Source organism: Lissotriton helveticus, chromosome 6 (assembly GCF_964261635.1).
Source record: "Lissotriton helveticus chromosome 6, aLisHel1.1, whole genome shotgun sequence".
NCBI lineage: Eukaryota > Metazoa > Chordata > Amphibia > Caudata > Salamandridae > Lissotriton > Lissotriton helveticus.
Window position 1 is genome coordinate 90,911,471 of NC_136067.1, and position 7,236 is coordinate 90,918,706.

General features: G+C 51.1%; 1 pseudogene; it reads right to left on the reverse strand.

Annotated features, from left to right (window-relative positions):
- Positions 1-470: 470 nt before the first annotated feature.
- LOC144762195 (uncharacterized) lies at positions 471-6,098 on the reverse strand (annotated as a pseudogene).
- Between the last annotated feature and the right edge of the window lie 1,138 nt (positions 6,099-7,236).

Sequence of the window (7,236 nt, forward strand, 5' to 3'; positions counted from 1 at the left end):
AGACAGGACTTGCCGCTCACCCCTACTATAACTTTGTACATTCAGGATACTGACGGCATTCAAAATATCGTACAATTCTCTGTTGTACTATACAAAACCTTTATTTCTGAAATAATCTTTTTGGTGAGAAACTCCAAGGCGATATGTAAGCTGGTCGTCTGTGATAGTATTAACTCCCTCATCGATTGTAGGTTGCCATGCATTGATACACCAGTTGGCTACGTACGTAGGGCTGTCACATGCATTGCCATTGTCAGCTCACCAAGCTCGAGACAGCGCAGAGTTACAGGTCGTATTTCAGTAATTCTTTCTTTAAACAACACATATACCAATCTGGCAATACATATGTATCCTGTACGTAACTCAGAAGCATCTCGTGCACAGACATTCTGATGCTTGGCCTAAAAGTGAGTAAGTGTGTAACCTTAAATAATACAATAATGATACAAAACCCGGAGACTCGTCATTTTTTAAAACAGTTTTCGTGGTGCTAAAGAGCCGACTCGTCTATTTTTAAAATAAATATCACACATACATCTTTCCATAGGCCTTTTTGATATCCTTCTAACAAAATACATGCACAAACCTAGCATGAAACAGAGATTTGAGCTTGGCTCACTCAAACATCAGATCTCTTTGAGCGTGGTCAACAAGTCCTTAATCATATTAGGGTGGAAATTTTTCTTTCCCACGGACAAACCATACACCAACCGTAACAGTTTATATACTTTGGGGAACATTAGGATGGCGGGCGGGATTTGCCCGCCCGCCACACTATCGGAAAACGGGACCGCCCGCCTTAAGGGCGGGGGTCCCGGGGGTGCCATTAGGATGTGCCCGCCACAGTGGCGGGCACATCCTGTATTTTCAGCATTGTGGTGGGCGGTGCTCTCTGCACCACCCGCCACAATGCTGAAAATGCATTGCAGCCTTTGCATAATGAAAGCGGCAGGCACCCCGCGCTGCCTGCCGCTTTCATTATGCAAATGCAGTGTGGTACCATAGGTACCCCCCCCCGTGTGCACCCCCCTAATGTGCTTCACTCTGGGGGCCCACAGGGGCCCCCCAGAGTGAAGTCCGCCCGGAAAGGCATTGAAAAATGACCATTATAATATGGCTGGCGGTGTCTGATAGACACCGCCACCATGTTATCCCTTTTCCGCCCCGGCCGCAAGGCGACCGGGCGGAAAACAGGCGGGCGGTGTTTCCCACCGCTGCGGTCCCTTCCGCCATCGTAATATGGCGGGGGGAATACAGGGAAGGCTGGCGGTGGCTACCGCCAGCCTGGCGGGGGCAATCCGCCCGCCATCCTAATGGACCCCCTAGTTCGGGTCTAGCAAGCTACATATATGATGGATTGTTCTTTAGGTGTATGAGTCATATAGACACATGTCAGCCTCTGGCTGTGGATCATTAATTTTATGGCCATACCAGAGGTAATAATAGACATGTTTGACACGTGCTCACATACATCACAGCAACACATTTAACAGGCCATATGGCATCATAGGGTATGCCTGGAGCTTCCTTTTCAGATTCTTTTTTGTTTTTAATAATATTTTTATTTGCATTTTATCATAACAGAACAATACAATCATGTCATTAGCAGTGCGCTCACCCATACCTCCCACCCGCCCCTCCCCCCATAGTACATTCCCATCTAAAATCGTTTCAAACCGACTGGAAGTCCATAACACCATGGTACAAGTGTCTCTTGGTGTGGTACACCGAATCCTCCTGTGTGAACCCAGATTAGTGTTCTTTTCACCTCCTATCACATTACCCTTATAACCCCCTATCTAATCCGTGATATTGTCTCCATTTACCCCAAACCTTGCGGAACTTCTTCAGGCATCCCCTTGCTTTGTATGTGACTCTCTTGGCTGCCATGTAGAGGTATCTTCCCCTTCTCCATTTGTCTATTGTCGGTGATTCCGATGCCCCCCAGTGTTTCGCTATGTCCCTTTTGGCCACCACCAGCGCCAGCACCAGAAAGGTCAGTAGGGGACATGATAAATCTCCGTCATTCGTCATGCCTAAGAGTGCCAACCTGGGCTCCGGCTGGAGAGGGTTCTTGTATCTTACTGCACACCCATAGGATGTGGTAAAAGTCCCCATCCGTGTCTTGGCATCTAAGGCACCTTGCGTCGTCTGCCCTTCCCATCTTGTGAAGTCGTGCCCTGACGTAATAGGTTCTGTGTAGTATATTAAATTGGATGAGGCGCAATCTGGACTTAATTGCCACCTCCCTGGGATGCATCAACACCATTTCCCAGTCTATATCCTCCATGTCCCCCACCTCTGCTTCCCACGTCGTTCTGAGTTTGGCTAAGTCACCCAGCATATTATTTGTTAAGGTTTTATACGTAAGGGATACCGCTTTCCCCTGAATACGCTCCTGTAGGAGTCTTCCCTCTAGTGGTGCATACTCTGAGAGATCATCCGACCTGGGGCCTCATTTATGAGAAATGACGCATCGCTGCGTGAAAGCAGCGATGCGTCACTTCTCAGTGCACACTCCTTGCGACATGATTGATGCGTCATATTTACAGTATGACGCATCTTGTCGCAAGGAGTTACAGATACGTCAGTATTTCTGACGTATCTGTAAGCGTAAAAGTCACGCATTGCTGGAGTGTGTCACAAAAGTGACACAACTCCAGCAATGCGTCCTTTCACATGGGGAAAGCCCCATGTGAAAGGGCTTGCGTCAGCCTTACGCCTGCTGTGAGGCAGGCGCGAGATTTTGACGCAACAGCGTCCTAAAAGAGACGCAGTGAAATCTCATAGATTTCACTGCGTCACTATTACGAGGCTTTTTGCGGGGGAACGCCCCCTCTGCATACATTATACCTGGCGCAGGGGTTTACAAAGTGACGCATCTGCTTAGATGCGTCACTTTGTAAATAGTGCGCAACAGGAGGCATGTTTTACGCCGCCGATGCGTCACAAAAAGTGACGCATCAGAAGCGCAAAACTGACGCAAGGCCTCATAAATGAGGCCCCTGATGTTTTGGGCCCGCCAGGCATGTCTCAGTCTCGTAAATTTGAAGAGCTGCGAGCGATGCAACCCGAACTCGGACCTCAGAGTCATGAACAATTTCAGTTCCCCCTTGGCCACTATATCCCCCAGGGTGGAGATACCTATATCGTCCCACTGCTGGAAACCTTTTAGTTTGTTTAATTCCGCTAACCACGTGCAGTGCCATATCGGTGTCTGTCTCGTAGGTGTCATCCCCCAGCCCGTGCGTTTCATTGCCTTATTCCAGAGCTGTAAGGTAAGTCCCGTAGCCGGGAGGAGTTGCCCCCGCCGGGCACCCCCATAGAGGTAATACATTATTGGTCGTGGTGACATCTTATATCGTTCAAGAGCGTACGTGGGATGATCTGCCTGCGCATGTAGCCAGTCATTAATCGGGGCAATATGTTCCGCCCAATAGTAGGCTACCAGATTCGGGAGTGAAATCCCCCCGCTGTACTGATGCTGTTGTAGAGTGTTCAGCGCGACTCTGGGTTGTTTGCCCAGCCAAAGGAAAGCCCTCAGGTCCGCATGTATTCTAGTGAATACTATCTGGGGTAGCGGGTAATACTCATTCTGCAGAGCGTATAGGTACTTGGGGAGTATGATTATCTTGTACATTGCCGCCTGACCCAAAAGTGTGAGAGGAAGCTGCCTCCACCGGGTCATGTCCATAGTAGAATTCAGTATGACCCGTTCCAAGTTCCGCTGATACGACAGGTGTCGGCTCGAGGTGACAAACACTCCGAGATATTGAAATCCCTCTACAGTCGTCAACAGTCGCCCTGGGAGTACCAGCCATTTTCCCTGACCCTTGGGGTCATATAGAACGGCTTTGTGCCAGTTGATCTGGTAAACCGCGTATCTTCCGTATTGCTCCAATTCGAGGAACATTTCCGGTATCGTTGTTTCTGGGTATGTGATATATAATAGGATGTCATCTGCATATAACGAGATTTTCTCTTCCGCAGAGTCCAGCTCGCTCCTACCAAACCCTCTAATGGCTACATTTTGACGAATCCTAGCCGCCAGACCTCAATAGTTAGCGCAAAAAGGAGGGGAGACAATGTGCAGCCTTGTTGGGTCCCCCTTTGGACCCGGAACTCCCGTGACAGGACCCCATTCACTCTTACCCTGGCCCTGGGTTCAGTGTATAGTAGTTGGACCTATTTCCGGTATTTGGGGCCAAAGCCGAACTTCTGCAGGACCCCCTCTAGGATTGGCCAGTGAACAGCGTCGAAGGCCTTCTCTGCATCAAGGGAGAGAAACCAATGTGGGCCCTCCCTATCTCATACCTCCTGTAGCCAATTGTGGGTACGTCGGAGTTTCAATCGGGTGGCCCTGTCCGGTAGGAACCCCGTTTGATCCAAGTGTCGGTATCACAGCTCGGAGCCACAGCGCGAAGATTGTTGCCAACAGCTTCGCCTCAGTATTCAGCAGAGAGATGGGGCGATAGGACCCAAAGTCCTCTTGAGGTTTACCCTCCTTATATATAGGAATTATTGTCGCCATGGCCAGATCTGGGGGAAGTCTCCCTTCCTGCAGCGCCCCTTCGAAGAGTCCCTTCAGGTGTCCTGTTAGGAGGTCCGCGGTGCGCTTAAAAAATTCTGCCGGGAAGCCGTTAGGACCTGGAGTTTTACCTGGTCTCAGCCTGGCCAATGCCCCGGAGACGTCATCTAAGGTGATATCAGCCTCTAGCGTCCCAAGGGCCTCAGGTGACAGACACGGTAGTTCAGTTCGGTCCATGTATTGTAGGGCCTCCCCACATGATCCCAGCTTCCTAGCCTTGTAGAAGAGTTCATAGTGGGTAGCAAATGTCTCTGCTATTTTAATGTCTGATTCGATGAGCGACCCCTGAGAGTCCCTAAGATGTTCCACCCATCTATCTGCGCACTCCTTTTTACTGAGCCACGCCAGGAGTTTGCCTGACTTATCTCCCACATCGTAGAGGCGGTGTAGGGTAGCCAACGCTTGGTTTTTGGCCTCTCCTTTCACTATCTCCCTATAGTGTGTCTGTCGGTCCGTCAGCCTCCTGAGAGTCTCAGGTGCCTTCGAGGACTGGTATTCCCTTTACAGGTCTAGGTTATCCCCTTCTAGCGCCGCAATTTCTGATTGGAGTTTCCTCCGTTCCTCCGCCAACCTGTTTTGCACCCTGTCCCTCATTACCGTTTTGAGTGCCTCCCAGAATGTCACCCCAGAGTCGACCGTTCCCTCATTTTCGGCAACATAGACTTTCACATCCGCTCTTATTCCTCTCAAGACGTTTGCGTTCTGCAGGTCCCAGGCCGTCAACCGCCAGGAAGCTGCACTTCAGTGCCGTCCCCCGCTCACCCTCGCTAGCAGCGGAGAGTGGTCGGAGATGCCCCTCGCCCTGTATTCTGCCGAGTCTTCCACTGTCAAGTTTTGTCTGGACATAAATATGTAGTCCAATCTCGAATACACCTTATGAGAACCCGAGAAGAAGGAGTAGGATGCCTGTTTGGGGTGCAGCCATCTCCATACATCTGTAAGCCCTATATTTGCAATCATTTGAGACAGGGGAGTTCTAGTCCTATCTCTGTGCGCCGTTCCCGTCCTATCCTGTTCTGCGTCCATCACGTCATTAAAGTCCCCCACAAGAATCTGTATGGTATCAGCTGTATCTAGGAGTATGTCCGCTACTTTCTTGAGTGTAACTTCCTTTTCAGATTCTGTGATATTATAGGTAAAAACACATTTCTTACGTGGCTCTTTGTTTTGGATTGTGGAACTTTCAATCTGTTTTGAACAGCATAAGCAGTAAACATTTACAGCAATAACCTTTGGCGATGTCCCCTCTACCACGGCTCTTTTTGCTGATGCTTTCTACGCATAAAAAATGAAATAAAGAGAGAACATTAGTTAAAAAAATATATAGCTGTACATACGGTATAAGTAAGTGTCTATAACAATTGTTACTAACCTCGTCATTTTTGTGGAACTGAGCGGCAGCTCTGAAATCCTGAGTCACTCAGGTCCATCGAGGCATAACTGACATCGGAGTTTGCGCTGGCTGTTGCATGAAGAAATCCTCCGGAGCCGATTCCTCCCGAGACCCCATATCTTCATAGACCTGCCCCCCCCCCGTGGGCTTGCCGGTGAGAGCAGTGCCCCGGCGGACAGACCTACCCTTGCGAGGGGGATCGGCCCCGTAGCTCCACTTTGAAAGTGCGTTGGGCGCCAACTGTGCTGCGTTCGTGCCCCCCCTGGCAGGTCCTGCAACGCCACGCTTTGGCCTAGCAGTGGAGGGGCAGCTGGATTGGACCCGCAGGTGTGGAGCAGGGCCATTAGCAGAGGGCCCGAAGTGGGTGTAGGACTGTGCCCTGAGTGTCAGGGCGGCTTGGGGCACCCCACAAACCGACCCCCGAGAGACACGCGTCGACCGCGGCCCTGGTGCGCCGGGGATGAGGAGACGCCGGAGTGCCGGCCATTGCCTTGGTTCCCCGGGGGGGAGGAAGCGGCATGGCATCGAACAGGCCAAAGAAGGACAAGCCCCCGAAGGACGGGGTCCGAAAAGCTCACCGCTGCGCACCCCGCCGGTGGTCTATAAGCCCCCCAGTTTGAATGACAGTGACGCCCCTGCCACCAAAGCATTCATGAGAGAGCTTTTCACAGCCATAAATGAGGACATCCAGGAGCTGCGGACTCAGCTAGCCTCGGATTTGAGGGAGGTGAGAAGGGATGTCGACGCCATCGGAGACAGGGTGGCAACCCTGGAGGAGCATGACTTGGGGACGGGCGAGGACATACATCAGCTTCAGCAAGACGTCCAATGTCTCACGGAACAGAACCTCGACCTGCAGGCGCATTCGGAGGATCTAGAGAATAGATCCCGGCGCAATAATGTTAGGATCACAGCAGTACCGTGGAAAGGAGAGGGAGCAGACTTACGGGAATACGTCGATGGCCTCTTTCGCCACGTCCTGCCAGAGGAAGACCTCCGAGAGATACAGTTGGACAGAGTTCATAGGGTCGGCCTCCCACGGGGAGCCAATGCACCTCCTCCTGATATCCTGGTATGCGTCTACGATTTTCAGCTTAAGGAACGGATTCTGAGGAAGGCGCGCGAGCACAATCCCCTCGTGTTTCGTGATCATCGCCCGGTGCTGTACCAGGATTTGGCGGCCTCCACTCTGGCCAAACGGAGAGATCACAACTTTCCTGCGTGAGGAAGGGGTCCCATATTCCTGGGGGCATCC